This window comes from Mytilus trossulus, chromosome 12 (assembly GCF_036588685.1).
Source record: "Mytilus trossulus isolate FHL-02 chromosome 12, PNRI_Mtr1.1.1.hap1, whole genome shotgun sequence".
Taxonomy (NCBI): domain Eukaryota; kingdom Metazoa; phylum Mollusca; class Bivalvia; order Mytilida; family Mytilidae; genus Mytilus; species Mytilus trossulus.
Genome location: NC_086384.1, coordinates 26186406 through 26201361, shown reverse-complemented (window position 1 = coordinate 26201361; position 14956 = coordinate 26186406). Strand labels below are relative to the sequence as shown.

Here is a 14956-nt window from a genome sequence, read left to right as displayed (position 1 = left end):
CACAAACATTAACAATTATAGGTCACCGTACGGCCTTCAACAATGAGCAAAGCCCATACCGCATATAGTCAGCTTTATTTGATTCCCTAAAACTCAAATAAAATATTAGACAGGTGAAAAAAAAGCTTGGGGTAGACCTGAAAAGACTGAAGATTAACTTTCATTAAAATATTGTCTAAGACTAAAAGAGGTATACAGTTACGTGTTTCCAGAGATAACTGTGACTCTCTTCTTTATGCAAACTAAACTGACTCCTAATTTGAAGTGTTTGCCACAATTTCAGGTGTTACCAAAATAGAAAGATTATAACCATATCTCATTAAGCATGTTCAGTGTGAGTAATTTCCATAGATGGTAAACTCATGTATGCTGCAAATACAAACGGTGTACTGTAAGAAGTATCGTCAGCAAAGACATAGTAAAACCCATTGGACATACAAAGAGAGAAAGGAAATTTCATGTCTGGTTCCCCTATAAGTTGCCAGTTAAAAGTTTCTATTGATCAAAGATTTATGAAACACAGTAAAGAAAACCATAGATGTGGTCCTCAAGTATTGAGTCCAAGACTAAAGGTTTGCTGTCAATACTAGTATAGGCTACTCAGTTACTAGTCCTCAAGTGTTGAGTCAAGACTAAAGGTTTGCTGTCAATACTATTATATATAGGCTACTCAGTTACTGGTCCTCAAGTATTGAGTCAAGACTAAAGTAAAGGTGTGCTGTCAATACTATTATATATAGGCTACTCAGTTACTGGTCTTTAAGTATTGAGTCAACCCTAAACTAAAGGTGTGCTGTCAATACTATTATATGTAGGCTACTCAGTTACTGGTCCACAAGTATTGAGTCAAGACTAAAGGTGTGCTGTCAATACTATTATATAAAGGCTACCCAGTAACTGGTCCTCAAGTATTGAGTCAAGACTAAAGGTGTGCTGTCAATACTATTATATATAGGCTACTCAGTTACTGGTCCTCAAGTATTGAGTCAAGGCTAAAGGTGTGCTGTCAAAACTATTATAGGCTACTCTGAGTTACTGGTCCACAAGTATTGAGTCAAGACTAAAGGTGTGCTGTCAATACTATTATATATAGGCTACTCAGTTACTGGTCCTCAAGTATTGAGTCAATACTAAAGGTGTGCTGTCCATACTATTATATATAGGCTACTCAGTTACTGGTCCTCAAGTATTGAGTCAAGACTAAAGGTGTGTTGTCCATACTATTATAGGCTACTCAGTTACTGGTCCTCAAGTATTGAGTCAAGACTAAAGGTATGCTGTCAATACTATTATATATAGGCTTCTCAGTTACTGGTCCACAAGTATTGAGTCAAGGCTAAAGGTGTGTTGTCAATACTATTATATATAGGCTACTCAGTTACTGGTCCTCAAGTATTGAGTCAAGTCTAAAGGTGTTTTGTCCATACTAAAGGCTACTGTAACTGATAACTCAACAATATTTACCAATTAAATGTAATATTCATGTCATAAACCATTTATCTCCTAAATAAATGTTGACATTTATGTGTCATTTAAATACTTAGTCTACCAGGCCAAGGGAACAAAGTAGATAATACATGATATGCTTGCAAAAAAACTAATATCATTTTCCACATCAAAACTCAGAACACTTCAAATCTAACAGGAAGCTGATTAATAGAACTCTTGTATAAGATGCCTCTCTTCCCGTTCAATAAGCAGTTGATACTAGCCTGTGTAAAATATTCAATTTTAAAAGATTTTTTTCAATTTTGAAGATTTTTTTTAATGGAAATCCTTTTTTTTTAACAAAACTGAACAAGCTGATTTGGACCAAATTAAGTTACTCTCTCCTTAACCTGTTTACCCTATTGGTCCCCCATAGATGATCAACAAACTTCAAGACTATGCAAATAATCATGTAACTCATGTTAGAAAGAATTATGTAATGTTGCATTACACATAAAGAAGCTGATAGTGTCCTGTTAACAGTTTAGTCAACTGGTCCCCCATTACTGTTTTTCCCTGCTGGTTCCCTCAACATGATCTACTGACCTCCTACATACAAGTCATATGAAATTATCAGAAGATTTATGGCATAACATAACCTTGAGAAGAAAACATATTACATGTAGGATTATATATGCTTTTAAAGGGTTAAATTGGTTATAAACCTGAAGATCTAGCTGAATACCAAATGTTTGATATTTTACCATGGTTGATAGATTACACATTGACAGACATACATTTCACACTCAATTTACACTAATAAACAGACAAAAATATGTTTTTATGATTCTGACTTTGTAAGACAAATTATCTTCAGGAAATAGTGAAGAAAAATAATCAACAGTTGTCTGTATGTACCGACTGTGGAACACCAAGGGAAATATATAGACATGTTCAATACAAGAGAACTTGTGAAAACAGTAATTAATTTTCACTTAATTGGACTATAGTGACCTTAAAAATTGCTAACTTCTACATTGTTTGGTCTCTGGTGGAGAGTTTTCTCATTGGCAATCATACCACATATTCTCAATCTTAAGTACAACACAATAATCTGAACTTTTAACAAATCTGTGAAGAGTAAGAGCAAAAGTCAATATGATATGATTGAACTCTTAAGAAGTAAATTAATCCTATTTGTCAGGAAATCATTTCCCTGTAAGTCTGAAGGAGGGGAGTGTAGTGCTCTAAATCCAATAATAATCAATATTTGTTCATCCTAAGATTATTTTTTTTCTCTCAGAAAGCACATTACCTTGGCCTTGACTTGTACATTACAGCTATTAAGGGTGTAATGTTTCATGTGTCAGTTTCATGCTCTATGACTTTTAAAACATAAACATAAAATTAAGTCAGTATTTATAAAAAGACACAAGATTAAAATCTATATTTACATTAAAATTTTACACCACAGCTGCATTTACTCTAATAAACAAAACAAACTCAAACATTTACTGGAGAAAAAAAAAACCAAGAGTGCACATGTTATCAGAAATAATTCCCTTGCTTTGCTTATAAATCATGTTTGAATTTTAATTGAAAGTCTTTAAAATTAAGTATCATATAAACTTAATCATGTTGGGGCATTTTATAGATGATTTTGTTTTAATTGTTGACCTATAGTTCCTCATGTTTTCCAATAAATCATTTAAATGAGGTCAAGGTCAGATGAGTGAATGATTGATTGATTGTTGTTTAATGCCACATTCAAACTATTTTACTATTTCTTGGCAGTCAGTTTTTATTGGTAGATATTGCCAAGGAAAGAATCCACCTTCAGTAGGAAAGAATGGAGTCCTGAAGGTCAGATGAAACCAGACAACATGTACAGTCCTTACAATCATTCCATATACACAATTCCATTCACCTTTTGTTTACAGTATCTGAGAAATGGACTTAACCATGAAAATTTAAAATTGATCAACGAAGCATAAAAATGAGATCAATGAAGCATAAAAATGAGGTCAAGTAAGATGAAACCTGCAAGACATACATACACCTTACAATGATATCACTTAGTGCACTTCACTGGAGGCAAGCAAAACGCAAACAAGTCTCATTACAAAGAATTTGTTTGTAATATACCTGCTGATTAAAAAACAATGTATAGTACATAAATCAAGTATAAATATTTAAATAAGACTAATTCAAGTCAATGATTAAGTATAAGAAATGACACTTCCCATAAACAACCTAACAGATCATGTACTAGACAGGTTTGTCAAGTCATGATGAGATTCAATATTTCTTATAAAGAAAGTTACGATGAATTTTAGATATTTTTACTAACAATACATGTATGGTAACCTATATAGTTTCTAATTTTATATTAAACCGAATTCGTGTTATGTATGCAACCAAAGTTTAGGTTCAGACAATTTTTGGACCTCAGTGGTCTCTTGGTCCAGTAAGTGTTTGAGCAGTCTTTTACATTATCAAAAAAAAATCTCATCTGGTCATTTGGTTCAGTAATGGCTTACATTTTCCTTGACATTTATTACTGGCCATGGACATTGCCACATGTCAGACGGACCTTGGGAATGACTGCAATCATGGATGGTCAAAGTGTTTGCATAATCTGTTATAGAATATGCCAATTTATACAGCAAGGTCATGATGTATTTGTCCAAAATTTGTATACAGTCAAAAAAAATATTCAATAATCGTCAAAGTATATAAAAAAATTATCAAAGCTTGCTATTTATAGCCGCACTTTCTTAATCTCCAGACAAGCCAAATATGGATATGTTCTTTTTTTCCCATTGATATCACAAGTGCACATGTGCATTTGGCAGATGCAAATGACTCTTTGTCATAAATCAATGAAGTTTTGAAAGGCTGTAAATAATGAAGCGATAAAAGCTATCCAGATTTGCTCAATTAATTCTTTCATTCAGCTGTGTTTTATACTACATGTACATGTATTGATATTTTACAACAGAGAAGATGGAATGTGAGGAATTTTACTGATTAAAATTGATATAAAAATCCATAAATATTGAAGATTTTCAACAGTTGGTTTGTATTGATTTAAGAAACTTTCAACAAATATCCCTGTTAGATTAGGCAGATACTATGTCTTTAATTATATACATCTATGAATGGTAAATCATCAAAAGTCTGTAATTCTGTATGTGTATTTGAAGGGTGCCACCTGAGGCCTGGATGATTCCATTTGAAAGTCTTTGATGTGACCAAGTAAATGCATCTTACCTTTATGAACTAATTTTACCTGAACAGAAGGCAAGCAAACAACATGTACCACAAGCAAAGACATATAAAAGTAATTGAATTGAGAAATACTGGTAAAGCATTAGAAGGTCACTACTAAAACACTCCATAAATAAACCAATTAAAGTACATTTCAGATATAATTCAACATACAATTACACTACTCATCACTTGTTCATTACAGAATACTTTACTTTTGAAGCAAACTTTTCTGTAAACATGATAAAAGCAATTGAACTTAACCATTTTCACCTTTAAATAGTTCAAAGACCGTCTACATGTAAACAACACATTTAATCAGGTTTTATATAATCTTTGTAAGTAGTTACATGGCCTCAGTTTAGTTATTATAATACTTCACAAGTATAATACACAGTGTGGTAATCTTGACTTAATTGGTTCTTCCTAAGAATTCCTAAGAATTCTATGCCATGAATTGAAGCCATTGTGAATTAAGTTTTTGTTTTGCTAATATAGAAATAAGATGATGTGGTAATGTCAGCCATTGAGTCAACTCTCCGCTCCAGAACTATGGTTGACCCTCGGTTGACCATAGTTAACCATGGTACAACCATGGGTTGTACCATGGTTAGAAACTGCAATTGACAGGGGCAGAGACCAAATGAAATAGAAATTAACAAGTACAGGTTAACATACAGCCTTCAATGATGAGCAAAACCATACTGCATTATAAGTAAGACATAAAAAGACATAGAAAATGACATGTAAAACAATTCAAATTCAACCAGATGCTCCGCAGGGCGTAGCTTTATACGACCGCAGAGGTTGAACCCTGAACGGTTGGGGCAAGTATGGACACAACATTCAAGCTGGATTCCGCTCTAAATTTGGATTGTGATTAAATAGTTGACACAGCATAGGTTTCTGACACAGAATGAATGTATTCAAATGAACTTAAAATTTTTGTTTTCTCTTAGAGCAATTCACTATGCTGTTGAATATTAATCCTCTCAAAAAAATGTTTGAAGAAATTTTCTTTTTATTTATGAAATTTCAAATGAGAAAAATTGAACCCAATTTTTTATTTACATCCCCCTTTCCCTTATTCCAAAACTAATTTCAATTAAAATATTCTAATGAAGTTTGCAACAATTACTACTCATTTAAAAACATCATAAAATATTAAGATGTAAAAAAACTGCTTGTTATCACTGAATGGTAAAGATTTATCAGTTGGTAGAAAAAGTGAATATACATTGTATATTGTATATAACAAAGATTTAAGTTGATTCTGGACAAAGAAAGATAACTCCAATTAAAAAAAATTCTTGCAGATATTTCTTGCTTACTATATTGGACAAAGAAAGATAACTCTTAATTAAAAAAAAATTTGCTATTTCACAATATTGTGAAATTAGATATTTCTTGCCATTGCACAATACTGTGCAATTGAAAAGACTTGCTATTGCACAATACTTAATATAATAATTTTAGATCCTGATTTGGACCAACTTGAAAACTGGGCCCATAATCAAAAATCTAAGTACATGTTTAGATTCAGCATATCAAAGAGACCCAAGAATTTAATTTTTGTTAAGATCAAACTTAGTTTAATTTTGGACCCTTTGCACTTTAATTTAAACCAATTTTAAAACTGGACCAAAAATTAAAAATCTACATACACAGTTAGATTTGGCATATCAAAGAACCCCAATTATTCAATTTTTGATGAAATCAAACAATGTTTAATTTTGGACCTCGATTTGGGCCAACTTGAAAACTGGGCCAAAAATCAAAAATCTAAGTACATTTTTAGATTCAGCATATCAAAGAACCCCAAGGTTTCAATTTTTGTTAAAATCAAACTAAGTTTAATTTTGGACCCTTTGGACCTTAATGTAGACCAATTTGAAAACGGGACCAAAAATTAAGAATCTACATACACAGTTAGATTCGGCATATTAAAGAACCCCAATTATTCAATTTTGATGAAATCAAACAAAGTTTAATTTTGGACCCTTTGGGCCCCTTTTTCCTTAACTGTTGGGACCAAAACTCCCAAAATCAATACCAACCTTCCTTTTATAGTCATAAACCTTGTGTTTAAATTTCATAGATTTCTATTTACTTATACTAATGCTATGGTGCGAAAACCAAGAAAAATGCTTATTTGGGTCCCTTTTTGGCCCCTAATTCCTAAACTGTTGGGACCGAAACTCCCAAAATCAATACCAACCTTCCTTTTGTGGTCATAAACATTGTGTTTAAATTTCATTGATTTCTATTTACTTTAACTAAAGTTATTGTGCGAAAACCAAGAATAATGCTTATTTGGGCCCTTTTTTGGCCCCTAATTCCTAAACTGTTGAAACCAAAACTCCCAAAATCAATCCCAACCTTTCTTTTGTGGTCATAAACCTTGTGTCAAAATTTCATAGATTTCTATTAACTTAAACTAAAGTTATAGTGCGAAAACCAAGAAAATGCTTATTTGGGCCCTTTTTGGCCCCTAATTCCTAAAATGTTGGGACCAACACTCCCAAAATCAATACCAGCCTTCCTTTTATGGTCATAAACCTTGTGTTAAAATTTCATAGATTTCTATTCACTTTTACTAAAGTTAGAGTGCGAAAACTAAAAGTATTCGGACGACGACGACGACGACGACGACGACTGACGACGACGACGACGACGACGACGACGACGACGCCAACGTGATAGCAATATACGACGAAAATTTTTTCAAAATTTGCGGTCGTATAAAAACTAACAAACTCTCAGATTTAGAAACAAGAGTTCACTTTAATAGTAGTGATAATGATGTCTGTATAATCTTATTGCTGGCCTTCTCTACATTCTTCAATAGTCCTATCAGACATAAATTTCTGCTATACTTTTTAAGGGCCAAGATATAGATGAACCTAACTGGTACACAATGATGTACTAAACATGTGCTATTGAGTTGCATATATATTGCATTACAAATTCAACAACCAAACAATTAAAAATTGTTGAAATCATTTCTTTTAATTCAATTTCTAATGAAAATAATTTCTTGTGATCTTCAAACAAACCATTAAATTCATCATCCTTTCTTTCTATATACATTTACATTGAAACCTGACTAAACCGAATCCTATACAAATCCTATACGAACTGAAAACCTGTATAAACCAAACATGTTCATAAGCACTGTCATATCAAATTATGTGCGTTGTGAACCTGATAAAATTGAACATCGAACATAACCGAACAAAATCTTAAGTCTTGAAGAGGTTTGTTTTATACAGGTTGCACTGTAACTGTATCATATTTTAAACATGTTATAATTTCTTCATGCATCAAAACTCAGGACTTCAGGTTTGCTTTCATGTTAAATTGATCCTACTAAAAAGAATAACTAAAAGGAAAAGGCAACTACTAACAGATATGCTTCAATTCTTTACAATTTAAATCCAATATGCTTTATGATATGCAAGTATGAGATGTTCACTTGTACTTGTAGGGTTTATTTTGGTTTTCCTTTGTAAATACTCACTTGAATTCTTCATTGAGTGCTCTTTTTATCATTTTGTAGAAATCCATACCTATTCTTTGATGGTGCTACTTCTGTCCTTTCTTGACCATTGCACCTTATCTATGACCAATTTTTCCAGTTGTCTTTATTATTTATGCTTACGTCTTCCATTTATTTTTTGTTCATTTGTAGGTTTAATTTATCTTTTAGTAATATTGTGTATTACAAATGATCTGGTTGTCCAGGCTTGCTATTTTGCTCAAGCTATTTCTATATGGATGAGGGGGACTTAATATAGAATGAATCAAAACCAAAAAAAAATCATATAGGCTACCACTGGCTCCAAATTATAGTTTAAATAATACAACAGAAATTTTGTTACTGCATCATATTTACATGTACATGAATGGCCCATTATCATAACTGATATATTAGCTTCAATGACTATTACTGACCTATATAATAATATCATGACAGAAAATCATTTAAGTGATTGCTGTTTGCTTTACCTCCAGTGACAAGTATTTCATGCATACGCACTGAGGACAATTATTTCATTGAATGTGAGACTAAAAGACTGAACTTTTGCATTAATATGACAAATGAGACAGTATTTACAGAAAACTGCTACTCAAAAGTATGCACTGAGCAAGAACTTTGCAGTGGTTGAAAAAACAAAATGGAATTGTACTGGAAAGTGGTAAGGTTCATTTGAAACCTGCTTAAAATCATTCAAGAGATGCATTATAATATATAGAAACCCAATCCACAGAAAGACATTAGTTTTATTTCAAACGATATCAACATTAGTGGTCAACATTGAAAAGACCTGGGTCGGTCAACATTGAAAAGACCTGTTAAGTATACTTAATAGATAAAAGATTTTTTTTACCTTTAAAGTGTAAATCCCAAACAAATTAAATCCAAGACTTGTCAACATTCACTATTTACACAATTCATTATACTTTATTCCACATAATTAACTAATTCTATTATTCCCAATAGATTACCAACACATTCCTTTTATATGGGACAGAAAATGTAAACAAACTACACATAAAACAATCAACAAAAATAAAGATCAAAGTGAATATATCCAATTTACCAGGTAAGACTGTCCAGGTATAATCACTGTGCTATTTCTTAGTACATCTATTTACATATATTTTGACATTGATAAGTAGTCAAACATTCACATGATCCAGACAAAACATCTCAGACAGAAGCTTTGGGGAGCGTTTCAAAATTTACTTTAGTCCTGTAATATTAAACTTTTCGATATTCTTTTCATTGAAAATTAGAATGCATGAAAATGAAATCTTGATAATTCATTTGCATATAATCGGAATAAATTAATAATAAATTGACTCAGACTGCTTAATCTATTTAAAATGAAGGGGAAAAAATGTCTTCTCCAGAGCGAAGATTTAATTTCAGATTGGATCTTTTAACTAATTTTAGCCTCCAATGACTTCAGGGATCACCTTATACATGGTCATCAAGACTGTCACATTTCAGTTCTCCTCTTTGAACCAAACACTAAAAACTTATCAATTTCCAATGGGTTGTGATCATTTGGTCTTATTATGATGATCTAGTACTATCCTAAGTAATAGTTTTCTATTTCTAATGACCCTAGATTGACATTGAGGATACTTTAAAAGGTTATACCTGTAAATTTTACACCACAAATCTGTAAACAATTAATAATCTCAGGTAACACAATAAGATGATCTGTCATTCTCTGCCCCCAGGGGACTTATTGTTGCATTTTCTCCTTAAAATTGTCCACGTTTTTTTTATATTGTTGATAGATAATTCACCCTGTTTATCCAATAAAAGATATATGGAAGAAAAATTTGTATTTTACCATGTTTACCATGAGTGATACTTTCCAATTTTCTATAAAAGAAGAGCTAAATGACAGACAAATTTAAATACCACAGTGTCTGGTTCTTCTATGATTTCCCTATACTCATCAATAGTTTAATATACTCATCAATAGAATAATTAAACATGTCTGGGCTCTCCACTCAATGAACCTAGTATACAAAATCAAGTTTACAAACCATGAACTAAATTGGTTAAATAACTTTTTTCTTGAATTTTTCTCTATTCTTCTTATTTATTACTGCATTAAATGACTTGTGCTTTTAATTTTCAAAAGTAACAAAACAGGACTTTTCATTTTCAATTTCTTAATCATTTTTAGAAGAAAAACACTCATTAGACAACTTCATAAAAAAGGCACCAACTATATTATAAGAGAGGTATGTTTTAGGATATCAATCCCAAATTTTGGTACAATCTATATTTATTTTCCCACTGTGAAATCGCTTTTTTTTATTCATACGTAGAAAAACAATACGAATTTTCATACTACTTCCACGATGAAAAAAATCCTCTAGACCCTACCCAATGAAAATAAAATGTTTGGTGCCTAATGTACGCAGGATTTCCCCTGTGACCCACCTCTGATTCAGGGACTTAATTCACTACAAAATGCATATTCTGATAATGGAAAAAGACAGCTAGACTAAAAAACAGCGAACAAAGATTTGTTTTTCTACAGCAATTACTTATAAATTCTAACACAAGAAGCTACAAGATGACACACTTAAATAAAGCTGAAGGACTAATTCTTCCGAAACCTCATTTAAATCATTGAGTGACAACTGAATCTAACATTCTTATGTAAAACAATTAGTTCAATGATGGATTTAAATGCATGTACATGTAAACAATGAATAAATTAATTATTATACAATCAGGGGCATAAAATTAATTAGTATAAATAGCATGACAAAGTTATATAAATTAATGGAGACTCACCTCAAATCACTTCTATGTACACCAATTCTTACATATCCAATCTAAAATATCAAAATATTAATTTAATATGATTTATATCTATTGATCTGAATGATCCTATTGTTTGAGTTATTGACTTATCTCGTTAGTATATCAAAGACATACCTATCACAGGTGTGATGGGGTAAATCTTTGAGAATTTGTTAGATCTTTTTATCTGAGTAAAGAGACAAACCATAACTAACACTAACATTAGTTCTTTACTTTGGTTTCCTACTCTCAAGTATGTGATCCTCATGAACATAGAAACATTGGACATGAAATAAAATACAAAATCATGTATCCATTTAGTATTTTCAAAATTCTTATGACACTTATGTATAACTGTGGTAATATTGTATATATCTCATTATTTATTGGATATAAATTTACATGTATTTTGTATGTTCACAATTTTTTTTAAGAATATCTAAAAATTATACAGACTACTATTGCCACATGTGGAGCAGGATCTGCTTTACCTTTCCAGAGTACCTTGCTTTTTTTATGTTGTTTGTGTTGCTCAGTTTTTAGTTTTCTATTTTGTGTTGGTGTATATGCTGTTGCCTTTTTCTTTTTGTCATGGCATTGTCAGTCTTTTTTCAAATTATGAGTTTTAATGTCTTAAGGATGTACACCTCTGAGAAGCCAAAAATTTCTAGAATTAAACTTTTTTTCTTAACCTGATTTTCGGATTTATAAGACTATAAAAAAATAATTGGTGAAGAAAAAATCATATGGTGGTGCACTTCTTTTTTTGCTACGGCCCTTTGAAAATGCCCAATTTTGATGATTTTCCTATTTTTCATTGATTTTTACCTATTTTTGAGCTATTATCGTGAAAAAAATCACAGTTCCACAATTAAACTTTTTTTCATACTTTCTATAAAGATGAAGTGGACCAATCTGAATAAATTTTACTTAAAAAAATTATAGGTAGGTGTTTATATAAGAAAGTTTTATCACATTTTGACGCTTTTTTTAGTAAAATTTGCTATGCTGTCAATTTTGTATTTTTGTGATTTTTCTCATTTTTTAAGAACAAAATGCATATTATTTCAACTTTTTTGTTATAAATGATTGAAAAAACACATATTTAAGAAATTTGAAAAACACCAAAATTATATGGGATGCACATGATTCTTGTAAAATCATTTTTTGTATCTCTAACCCATTTTCTCAAAATTTTGGCTGAAAATATTGACTTGATTGGTCATAAAATTTGAAAACTGGATTACTCAAAAACCATTCATTGTAAATACACAATTTTTTCACAGAGTTATGTTTGATTATAATATTTTTAAAATTCATTGATATTTTTCACTTTTCACGAGACTGAATGAGACTGAAAAGTCAGAAGAATACATCCTTAAGATATCTTTTGCCTCTCTTTTTTAAGCATACTTAATATCTATGAAGTTTTCTTCACTCCACAAGAAATTAGTATAGTGCACACGAAAATAATGAATTCACAGTACTTTTTTCTACATACAGTGCTGAAAGAATGGCCTGTCAAAATGCAACCATGGTTACAATCATTGACCATTGATAACCATGGTCAATCCATGGTTAAATGTGCTTTAAACCATGGTCAACTTTGGTTTTCCACTTTTGTGAGCATGGTTGACCATTGTCATACCAAGCTCAAATCACAAGGGGTAGACCATGGTCAATTGGACAACCATGGTTGTCTTCCTTTGAAACTAAATGAACATGAGGCTTGTTTTTTTTTTTAATAATGAGGACATCCAAGTATGATGATTAAGCCAACAGTCACAAGAAAAGGCATAGACAGCAAAAGCTCTGGTTAAAAAAAAGTTTTTCTCATGCCATCAACATGATTTCACTGCATGTATAGGTTTGTGAGCACCAACCTTCCTTCTGTATCTCTCTGTGTAAATAAGCATGGCAAGTGAAACAGATATGAAGCATATAACACCTTTAAGTAAAACACAAATAATACCAGAAAAAAGTATATAATCGTGTTAAAGAAAACATGATCACAAACAATTAACATTTAAGGACTATTGTACTTTAACTAACTTAATATTCTATAAAAAAAAATTGAACATTTAAAATTTTTTGCTTCTTTTTTCATCAGGTTGTCATGGTAATGTTACCACAATTTAAATCCTATAAACGATTTATTTCTTCAGAATTGTAAGGTGTAAACTTGAGATGCAATGAACAAGTTACCACATCAAAAAGCTATCATTATTTCGTAATTCTTTTTGGCAAACACTTTGAATAAAGTCTTTTTATGTAATAGATCATGAGGTATGTTGCCTTAGCAGCTCGTCTGTAAACAAAGTGTAGAGAATTGTAAGAATGATCTACAACATGTTCAAATGTTATTACTTAAACTTTTAAGTATCACATCAATTAACCGATATCGTACTACAGTCAAACCTCAGAGCTCTCAAAATCTTTTTGCCCTGGTGGTCCCTGAAGAAAATCTGCTTGTTCACTGTCATTTCTATAGCAAAGAATCAAAATTGTGTTCAATTTCCAAAATTTGAGTGTACTTGACCTTCGGACCACCACTTTTTGAGCTCAAATTCAACTTTGATCCTGAAAAAACTTGACCTTTGGGACATTTAAATTGAGATTCAATATACATCCTGGAAAAGAAAAGAGTTACTAACAAGACAAGTTAATGCTTAAACAAGAGTGGAAACACAAAAATGTCTCACCTGTCTTGTATTTGCATTGAAAGTAAATGCAATCAGACAACATTATATATTTTAATCTGTAAATAATGAGATAATGTCGCTGCTGCTGATGCCTGTATGAACTAAACCTTCAATTGTAGCAGGTCTGCTTCCCGGTCTGACCTAATCACAAACTTTGACATTTGCAGATACTGGATATAGCCAACTGATACAGAGAGTATAATGCTTTTGGGACCAAGTCACATCAAAAACCAATTCTAAGGACAAATAAGTGAAGTTTTACTTTTCATGATAACCTGATGATAGATGAATTGATGAATTGAACCTTATCATTATACAAATGAACCCCAAAATAGCTAGATGTAGGCATAGGCTCAGGGAAAATTTATGAATGGAAAACTGTATGAGTTTCCTGGGATGGCATTTGCCCTGCCTGCGAGTGGAAGAACCATGATATATACTTATTTATTACCAGTAAATTTGTTTTTGAGTTATTTCATTTCTCTTTAAATTCATTTAAAAGTTCCTAGGCAAATGAAATTCTACATGTATTCTTACCCAATTTGAAGAACCCATACTGTTACCACAATGTAACCATACCTAATCTTTCACACACCATTTATTACCTTTTATCACCTATTTACCAACAAACAAACCACTCAGACACAATTATTTTAATCAGGTGTTAAGTTAATTGATGTTTTTGTGAAAATGTAATGGTCAATTGATCAATCTGTTTTTCCTGCTGATTATCTTATCAAAAATCTACACCTATATTTATAACCTAAGGCTACTGTGTATCTAAATGGCTAAAATCTAACTGTCCCTTTGAAATAATAACAACATAAAAAGATAACAGGAAAATGGAATTGTAATTAATGAAAGAAATAAGAAACCAGGGTATTGCATCCTGGCCTCATGACCATTTGGGATTCTTGTTTATCATGTTTATTAATTAAACAACCTGGTAATTGAAACAAGCTTTTTGTTTTCAATGGCCATTTTCAAAATAACAACGTAAGGACTTGTCTTACATACAAATCCTTGGTTAAGGCATAATCTATACCTGTGATCAAATCCTTTACTTTATCTCAAGGTTTTACCAAGCTATGTTTTCATTGCATTTGTATATATTGCTTTCACCCAAATAAAAACATTTGTACTTTTATTAAATGAAGATTAGACATTTAATAAAATATTAAGATCCAGGTGTTGAAATATTTCACAATGAGCATTA

The 14956-nt window shown here is 31.4% G+C and overlaps 1 protein-coding gene across 28 annotated transcripts in view; it reads right to left on the bottom strand.

Annotated features, from left to right (window-relative positions):
* Positions 1-14956, bottom strand: part of LOC134693643 (activated Cdc42 kinase-like) — a 140946-nt gene that overhangs the window by 49140 nt on the left and 76850 nt on the right. For 26 of the 28 annotated variants that reach the window (XM_063554484.1, XM_063554486.1, XM_063554487.1 and 23 more), the window contains one exon: positions 11030-11070. The gene's annotated coding sequence lies outside the window, so the exon portion shown is untranslated. The other 2 variants (XM_063554483.1, XM_063554489.1) reach the window with 2 other exon arrangements.